This window comes from Pleuronectes platessa, unplaced genomic scaffold, assembly GCF_947347685.1.
Source record: "Pleuronectes platessa unplaced genomic scaffold, fPlePla1.1 scaffold_305, whole genome shotgun sequence".
Taxonomy (NCBI): domain Eukaryota; kingdom Metazoa; phylum Chordata; class Actinopteri; order Pleuronectiformes; family Pleuronectidae; genus Pleuronectes; species Pleuronectes platessa.
Window position 1 is genome coordinate 4,578 of NW_026518941.1, and position 9,686 is coordinate 14,263.

The 9,686-nt window shown below is 42.0% G+C and overlaps 2 long non-coding RNA genes across 4 annotated transcripts; one reads left to right on the plus strand and one right to left on the minus strand.

Moving 5' to 3' along the window:
• The first annotated feature begins 328 nt into the window (after nucleotides 1-328).
• Nucleotides 329-3,064, plus strand: LOC128436319 (uncharacterized). 3 transcript variants are annotated; one of them, XR_008338010.1, is made up of 5 exons: nucleotides 329-419; nucleotides 828-1,010; nucleotides 1,630-1,716; nucleotides 1,844-2,534; nucleotides 2,771-3,064. It is a non-coding gene; the product is annotated as an uncharacterized LOC128436319 (long non-coding RNA). The 3 variants fall into 3 exon arrangements; XR_008338009.1 differs by having other exon boundaries at nucleotides 2,388-2,534; nucleotides 2,771-3,054; XR_008338008.1 differs by having other exon boundaries at nucleotides 1,630-2,534.
• Nucleotides 3,065-4,007: 943 nt separating this feature from the next.
• LOC128436318 (uncharacterized) lies at nucleotides 4,008-7,168 on the minus strand. The gene is made up of 5 exons (XR_008338007.1): nucleotides 7,072-7,168; nucleotides 6,481-6,663; nucleotides 5,775-5,861; nucleotides 4,957-5,103; nucleotides 4,008-4,720 (listed from the first exon to the last, which is right to left on the minus strand). It is a non-coding gene; the product is annotated as an uncharacterized LOC128436318 (long non-coding RNA).
• Between the last annotated feature and the right edge of the window lie 2,518 nt (nucleotides 7,169-9,686).

Consider the following 9,686-nt stretch of genomic DNA (forward strand, 5'->3'; position numbering starts at 1 on the left):
CGCAGCGTGGTGTTTAAATCACAGTCCCTGCGTGGTGTCCTTCAGTGATCGTGAATGTTATTCATGTTATATAATAGTAATATTTGAGGCTAGATAACATCTCTAATGAGAAGGAACCTGCGAGTCTGTTCATACCGAGGCCGGCCCGAGTGCGCGAGCCGAGCGGCCCGAGTGCGCGACTCGAGCGGCCCGAGTGCGCGACTCGAGCGGCCCGAGTGCGCGAGCCGAGCGGCCCGAGTGCGCGAGCCGAGCGGCCCGAGCGGCCCGAGCGGCGAGAACCGAGCGGCCCGAGTGCGCGAGCGGACATGACGTGTGGCTGTCGTATAAACCCTATTTGTAAACAACCAGTCCTTTAACTAAGCGCTACGTCATAAACACGGCGCGCTTGGAAGACCACGATGTCATCTTCCTTCTGTCAGGTAAGTAGTTTATTGTTTTTAAAGATCGTTACGATCTAGGTTTACAGTCCGAGTGCGGAGAGAGTCCGTCAATCCACACTATGGACGCTGTTCATCAGCTAATACGCCATTGTTAGCCACATGCTTCAGCCCACGGTAGCCTGTGCTACCTGGGAGGTGAATACATTGTTGTTGAAACCAGTTCAAGACGCTTAGCTCATCACTGAGGGACGCTACAATATAAATATAAACATGAATTTGATTTATGAATGCTTTAGATTAATAAGGAGTGTATTTCTCTACTATTACTCCACAATATCAGGTCATTTTGGTTTAATGTATAGTATGCACTATGACAATAATGTTTCCATGTTATGGAGTTGCGATTCATTTTATAAAACAATTGCTATGTTCTGTTTTTTAATCAAGGAGGATCCCAGTGAAGCTACAGGAGTTTCATTAACGTCAACAACTTGGACCGAACGGTTTGTTTTGCTTGATGAAGAGCAGGAAGGGCAGCCTGGAGAGAAAGAGAAGCCGGGTTGAGCCCACTACCATCATCCACGTACCACGAGGAAGATGAGGGAGAGAAATGATCCTACCATTAAAGAGGTACTTTTAAGTTACATACCAGAAACACCATTTTATATAATGTGCTAAATATACATTTTATTACATCCCCAAAGTACGCTTGCTGAAATACAAGTTTATATCACACTGAAAGAATTTTGATCAATCATGCTTCCCTGCTGTGATTGTTTAACTGGGAAAACAACTTTTTCCACAGGAAGGCAAGTAAATTTAAGGAATACATGTGCAAAGTTTTCCTCTGTTATGTATAATGATGACCCCCATCAAACATAATGTTAGCAATATTTACACCTTTTAATTTATACTGATTATTTCTGTCTACATGTGTGAATTTGCCTTCATTAGTTTCAGAAAAGAGCGATGATGTATCGGTCAGTGGGCGGCAGCACGAGACTCCGCAAACTAGTCTGTAAGCAAAGCAGACGAAGGCATCGAGGTTGCGGCCTGCCATCATTGTTATTTTTGCTTAAAGGGCCGAATATGTTTCATGCAGGAATATTAGCATTTCCCTTATATCTACCAAAACTGCTTGTTTCCCAGACTGCAGTTTTGTTTTGATCCGATGTGGTGTGCAAATACAACCGTATCTGCAATGGGTTGTGGGGAATTAACATTTGTAACTCTAATTTTGTTTTGACAGACTGTGAAAAGAACGTTGAGAACATCACCACTCTACAGGAAGACACAGTCCAGTAATGGGTGTCAGAATTTCAGTAGTGAACGACAGGTACTGTGGAAAAATGTGTGTCATTGTTGTACAATGTCCTTTGACTCTGTTTACACAAGGTTAACACAAAAAGGTTTGATTGTAAACTGATATCGGTATGAATTCATGTTATTCTCCTCTTCACAAGAAACAAACAATCCAAATTACCTGCAGAAAGCCCTTGATGGACGCTTCAGCTGCATCGTCAGACTGGCCAGACAGCAAGATGCCAACTTTAATGCCAATTTATTTGTGTAACATTCTGTGACCAAATGTATAGATAACTTTTTGTAGATTGTAAAAAAGATAACCCATTTATTAAAAAAAAACTACACTAGAATTACCGCACTGCGTTGTATGACTCCGCTAACCAGTGCAGTGTCCGTCTACATATTTCTACATATTTTCTCTCGTATAAATGACACTGTGTCTCTTGACAACTGAAACCATAAGATGAGGTCAGTGTGGCCTTGACCTTTTGACTTTAACACAAATACACAGTTAGACAATCCGAAAACATGCAGTTATGCCAAAATATATTTTGTTTCACATTCTAGATGGCATAAGCAGAGACATCAACTCAGGAAAAATATTTCTGTAGAAAAGAAAGCCCTGTACGTGTGTACGTATGTATACATACACACGTACAAACGCACTATTGAGACGTTTTGTTTTTTATCATATATTCTCAGGAAGGACTGATGCATTTACTGAGACGGGACGTGAGGGCCTACTCTGCGTGCTCAGAGTTCAAGCCCAGCAGGCTGCAGCGGTCCTGACATATTCCGGAACAGCAGCACAGTCTTTGGATGACTCCTCTGAAGATGAAACATGGCGAGGTACTTCTCCACTGATGAAGAACTGTGAGGGCTGTGATTAGCTACACTCTCTTGCTACAATGCTACTCATGCTACTCCCTGGCAGCCTTAGGAAGGCATTAGCTTGCTGTTGGGTAGCTGTTAGCTTCAGCATTTTTAGTTTTTAGCGGCCTGTGTGACGTTTATGTTTAAAACCAAAAAATCAGAGGGAACCATCTTCATAATTTAACACTATGGTTTGTTTGTGTGTCCTTCAGTTCTTCTCAAGAGAAGCAGTACAGGTGTGCCTCAGCTCCACGGTCCCTCCTGCAACCTCCGCTCCTGATGCTAACCTCATGTCTCCATCACACCAAGCAGCAGACCTGGATTGACAGACCTTTCTCCAGAGCTGCCCCCTCCCTCTGAAACCCCCCTCTCCAAAACACTATTTGTGTAGTTTTTAAAGTATTTTTTGCATGAGAATTGTTGATCATAACATTTCCAGCAGATGCCTTAATGTAATGTTTGTGCACAATAAATGACATTGATCATAACATATTGCTATTTCCTTGCACTTCTACACCATGATATTGTCAGATAAGATGCTGATTACATTAAAGCAGTGAATGCTCTTCTTTAAGCAACATAAACACACAATGATCCAATGGATCTGAAGTAGAATGGGCACATTACATTCTGTAGAGAATGCCTCAGTAATTGAAGTCAGAAAATAACTTTCTTTATCTGAGGTTCCAGTCATTTATAGTCACAGCAAAGCACACAGGTCTGGTTGTCTAGGGACACCCATATCATATTGTTTAAGATGTGTAACATCAAGTTTGTGTATCAGTGCAAAATACATACCGTCATTAGTCAAGAGTTCACTCTCTTGTTTACACTAAATTTAGGTGACCCAGATGTTTCACAATGCATCTGATAAGGTCTTATGAGAAACATTCCTAACATTAAAGAAATCAACACAGAGGCTAGCAATAGATGTTTGACTCAAATCAGTAGCTGGTAATCAGCAGCCTGACTTTTTCAAACACATTAATACTACAATGAATGAGGCAGGGATTATCTATCAGAAATCAACTATATCGTCACATTAGTTTTCTCTTGAGCACATGGAAATTACCTTCACATTCCACTCACTGTCACCTGAACCATACTGTTGTTTCTGTATCTACAGTGACTTTTAGGAAAACATGTATAAAGCAATGTATAAACAATAATACATCTTATTTATATAGAGCTTTTCAAGAAGTGCAAGTACTTAACTGAGGGACAGCTTATACAAACAATATATATGTCTTAAATCCATGTGATGGGACAGCCTCTCACTTGGATGTAAACCAATTTTAAAACACATTTACTTATACTGGAGATCTTTTAAATTAATGTCCCAGAAATGATTTCTGATGGAAAACCCCTGCCTCATTCATTGTAGTATTAATGTGTTTGAATAAGTCAGGCCGCTGATTATCAGCTACGGATTGAAGTCAAACATCTACTGCTATCCTCTGTGTTGATTTCTTTAATGTTAAGAATGTTTCTCATAAGACCTTATCAGATGCATTGTGAAACATCTGGGTCACCTAAATTTAGTGTAAACAAGAGAGTGAACTCTTGACTAATGACGGTATGTATTTTGCACTGATACACAAACTTGATGTTACACATCTTAAACAATATGATATGGGTGTCCCTAGACAACCAGACCTGTGTGCTTTGCTGTGACTATAAATGACTGGAACCTCAGATAAAGAAAGTTATTTTCTGACTTCAATTACTGAGGCATTCTCTACAGAATGTAATGTGCCCATTCTACTTCCGATCCATTGGATCATTGTGTGTTTATGTTGCTTAAAGAAGAGCATTCACTGCTTTAATGTAATCAGCATCTTATCTGACAATATCATGGTGTAGAAGTGCAAGGAAATAGCAATATGTTATGATCAATGTCATTTATTGTGCACAAACATTACATTAAGGCATCTGCTGGAAATGTTATGATCAACAATTCTCATGCAAAAAATACTTTAAAAACTACACAAATAGTGTTTTGGAGAGGGGGGTTTCAGAGGGAGGGGGCAGCTCTGGAGAAAGGTCTGTCAATCCAGGTCTGCTGCTTGGTGTGATGGAGACATGAGGTTAGCATCAGGAGCGGAGGTTGCAGGAGGGACCGTGGAGCTGAGGCACACCTGTACTGCTTCTCTTGAGAAGAACTGAAGGACACACAAACAAACCATAGTGTTAAATTATGAAGATGGTTCCCTCTGATTTTTTGGTTTTAAACATAAACGTCACACAGGCCGCTAAAAACTAAAAATGCTGAAGCTAACAGCTACCCAACAGCAAGCTAATGCCTTCCTAAGGCTGCCAGGGAGTAGCAAGAGTAGCCTTGTAGCAAGAGAGTGTAGCTAATCACAGCCCTCACAGTTCTTCATCAGTGGAGAAGTACCTCGCCATGTTTCATCTTCAGAGGAGTCATCCAAAGACTGTGCTGCTGTTCCGGAATATGTCAGGACCGCTGCAGCCTGCTGGGCTTGAACTCTGAGCACGCAGAGTAGGCCCTCACGTCCCGTCTCAGTAAATGCATCAGTCCTTCCTGAGAATATATGATAAAAAACAAAACGTCTCAATAGTGCGTTTGTACGTGTGTATGTATACATACGTACACACGTACAGGGCTTTCTTTTCTACAGAAATATTTTTCCTGAGTTGATGTCTCTGCTTATGCCATCTAGAATGTGAAACAAAATATATTTTGGCATAACTGCATGTTTTCGAATTGTCTAACTGTGTATTTGTGTTAAAGTCAAAAGGTCAAGGCCACACTGACCTCATCTTATGGTTTCAGTTGTCAAGAGACACAGTGTCATTTATACGAGAGAAAATATGTAGAAATATGTAGACGGACACTGCACTGGTTAGCGGAGTCATACAACGCAGTGCGGTAATTCTAGTGTAGTTTTTTTTTAATAAATGGGTTATCTTTTTTACAATCTACAAAAAGTTATCTATACATTTGGTCACAGAATGTTACACAAATAAATTGGCATTAAAGTTGGCATCTTGCTGTCTGGCCAGTCTGACGATGCAGCTGAAGCGTCCATCAAGGGCTTTCTGCAGGTAATTTGGATTGTTTGTTTCTTGTGAAGAGGAGAATAACATGAATTCATACCGATATCAGTTTACAATCAAACCTTTTTGTGTTAACCTTGTGTAAACAGAGTCAAAGGACATTGTACAACAATGACACACATTTTTCCACAGTACCTGTCGTTCACTACTGAAATTCTGACACCCATTACTGGACTGTGTCTTCCTGTAGAGTGGTGATGTTCTCAACGTTCTTTTCACAGTCTGTCAAAACAAAATTAGAGTTACAAATGTTAATGCCCCACAACCCATTGCAGATACGGTTGTATTTGCACACCACATCGGATCAAAACAAAACTGCAGTCTGGGAAACAAGCAGTTTTGGTAGATATAAGGGAAATGCTAATATTCCTGCATGAAACATATTCGGCCCTTTAAGCAAAAATAACAATGATGGCAGGCCGCAACCTCGATGCCTTCGTCTGCTTTGCTTACAGACTAGTTTGCGGAGTCTCGTGCTGCCGCCCACTGACCGATACATCATCGCTCTTTTCTGAAACTAATGAAGGCAAATTCACACATGTAGACAGAAATAATCAGTATAAATTAAAAGGTGTAAATATTGCTAACATTATGTTTGATGGGGGTCATCATTATACATAACAGAGGAAAACTTTGCACATGTATTCCTTAAATTTACTTGCCTTCCTGTGGAAAAAGTTGTTTTCCCAGTTAAACAATCACAGCAGGGAAGCATGATTGATCAAAATTCTTTCAGTGTGATATAAACTTGTATTTCAGCAAGCGTACTTTGGGGATGTAATAAAATGTATATTTAGCACATTATATAAAATGGTGTTTCTGGTATGTAACTTAAAAGTACCTCTTTAATGGTAGGATCATTTCTCTCCCTCATCTTCCTCGTGGTACATGGATGATGGTAGTGGGCTCAACCCGGCTTCTCTTTCTCTCCAGGCTGCCCTTCCTGCTCTTCATCAAGCAAAACAAACCGTTCGGTCCAAGTTGTTGACGTTAATGAAACTCCTGTAGCTTCACTGGGATCCTCCTTGATTAAAAAACAGAACATTGCAATTGTTTTATAAAATGAATCGCAACTCCATAACATGGAAACATTATTGTCATAGTGCATACTATACATTAAACCAAAATGACCTGATATTGTGGAGTAATAGTAGAGAAATACACTCCTTATTAATCTAAAGCATTCATAAATCAAATTCATGTTTATATTTATATTGTAGCGTCCCTCAGTGATGAGCTAAGCGTCTTGAACTGGTTTCAACAACAATGTATTCACCTCCCAGGTAGCACAGGCTACCGTGGGCTGAAGCATGTGGCTAACAATGGCGTATTAGCTGATGAACAGCGTCCATAGTGTGGATTGACGGACTCTCTCCGCACTCGGACTGTAAACCTAGATCGTAACGATCTTTAAAAACAATAAACTACTTACCTGACAGAAGGAAGATGACATCGTGGTCTTCCAAGCGCGCCGTGTTTATGACGTAGCGCTTAGTTAAAGGACTGGTTGTTTACAAATAGGGTTTTTACGACAGCCACACGTCATGTCCGCTCGCGCACTCGGGCCGCTCGGCTCTCGCCGCTCGGGCCGCTCGGGCCGCTCGGCTCGCGCCGCTCGGGCCGCTCGGCTCGCGCCGCTCGGGCCGCTCGAGTCGCGCACTCGGGCCGCTCGGCTCGCGCACTCGGGCCGCTCGGCTCGCGCACTCGGGCCGCTCGGCTCGCGCACTCGGGCCGGCCTCGGTATGAACAGACTCGCAGGTTCCTTCTCATTAGAGATGTTATCTAGCCTCAAATATTACTATTATATAACATGAATAACATTCACGATCACTGAAGGACACCACGCAGGGACTGTGATTTAAACACCACGCTGCGCCGTGGTGGCATGGCAACCGTCATAGCAACGATAAACACATGCGTGATAACTATTAAAATATTTATCATAAGCACGAACTGGCTGAAGACTGTGGAAGCAAAGAGCACATTTCTCGCTAGAAATGGTGTCAGAATGTATTTTTATGCCCAAACTAAGTTACAAAATTATATTTTTATCTGAAAAAACAAGGAATCTCCGCCATTTTTTCCTCTCCGCAGACGGGAGCTTGAGAGTCACGTGACGTGAGAACACGCCAATGCAAAACAATGGGAGGACTAAATGTTACCATCTCACAATCTGAGAGGCCAGATTGTGAGATGGTAACGTCGTTCCAAGTGGACCAACGTTGCCATTGAACGTTTTCTGATGAGACTGGGTTGCGCAGAGCGCACAGAGAGCGGGCAGAGCGCACAGGAGATCACTTACAAGAAATGAATAAACTTTCCAAATAAGATCCCAGAGTGGAGGCAAGGATCCACTGATGTGAGGGAAGCGGTCCGATTCTCTAAATGGATAAATACTACCGTGACCCCGGTGGGGGGTTCTGGACGATGTGTGCATGCGAATGGAAGGATGAGGAGTAAGCGAGGGTTCAGCGATTTCTATTCTCACACATTGTGTTATCCACAGCAGCAGCGGCAGAGTATCAGTGTATTTCCTTTATTAGTGACATCACAGCTGTCCCATAAGTCGCTCTTCACCTCCATCTCACTAACAATCACCTCGATGTCAGTGTCTGAAAGTTTTACTTCCTCTTCACATCGCTTGATGCCGTGCCTCCGTCAGGACTCGCGGTGGAAAACCATTGGTCAGCTTCATAATTTAATATTCGTGACGTGCTATGCATTGACCATTTATAGTAGAAATTGAGCGTGTGGAGAGCGGATTTGGAGTTCAGGTTTTGCGTGCGCACGGTTTTATAAATCGGAATTAGCTTTGGCTTACGCCATTTCCTGCTTTTGGGCATAAGCACACTTTTAGTAAGAATCCTACGCACTCTTTTATAAATCCATCCCTGCTCGGCCCACGCAACACTTCCTCACACACACAGGACCGGCAGTGGGGGGAGAGAGAGAGGGGGAGAAGGGAAGAGTTACGGGGTCCCTAAATAGACTTCGCCGACTCCCTGCAGCCTATAAGAGTCACCGTCCTGTCAGGAACATTAAAACATCAGCAGAAGAGGCTGTGATTTCAGAAATATACAATTTATTTAATACGTACCAGTCAACCATATTGCACATTCCCATAGAACAAAATAAAATAAAACAAAAAGCACAATAATCAAACCAATAAATCAGAAAGAAACTAAATTTAAATAAGGTCAAATAAGGCAGCCCTATAAAACAAACTTGTTGTAGTTAGTTCACACAATTTAAACCAGTTTATCAAAATGTTTGAAAACATTGACAATCATAAAACACATCATTATGTCATACCTTTAATTCATTTAAAATAAAGCAGGGATCCACGCCGTCCTTATTGTCTTGAGAGCAATTACTAAAACAGGAAAAGACAACTTAACTTAATGTCACGCACACAATAGTGAAGACTCTGTTAATTGTTCCGGCGCATTACTTACAAGTATTACTCTTATGACTGAAGATTACAGCGCGCATTTATGCCGACGCTGATACAGTCTCACCCTCACGCACACAGCTGTACGCTGGCTCTAGGGACGGAATAAAGGTTAATATTTGCGGAACGTTTTCTGAGTGATCTCCGTTGACATTAAAGTTACTTTCAGCAAACTCACCGCAACAAACAATTTGTGTCCGCACCTGCTGCGGCCACGCTGCACTTACTCACACACACAGGACCGGCAGTGGAGAGAGGGCGAGAGGGAGCGCTACGATGTCCCTTAATAGACGTCGCCAAATCCCCGCAGCCTATAGGAATCACTGTCCTGTCGGATGAATTAAAATATCAGCAAAACGGGAAAAATAACACTGCCAAAACTCGAAAACTGTATTAAGAATTGACCCCTTACACTTGTAACGTGTCTTAAGATCTGTTGAGGATGTCCCAGCCAGGTTCGGGGGGTGGGTATCATTTGAGTTGAACCCATTTTTTCTCCTGTTTCTGGAAGAGGAGTCAGGATAGGAACATGTCTTTTGGTTCCATTAATTTCAGTAGTTAAGTTTAGGTTGTTCCCTTCAGGTTTTTGTGTTTGC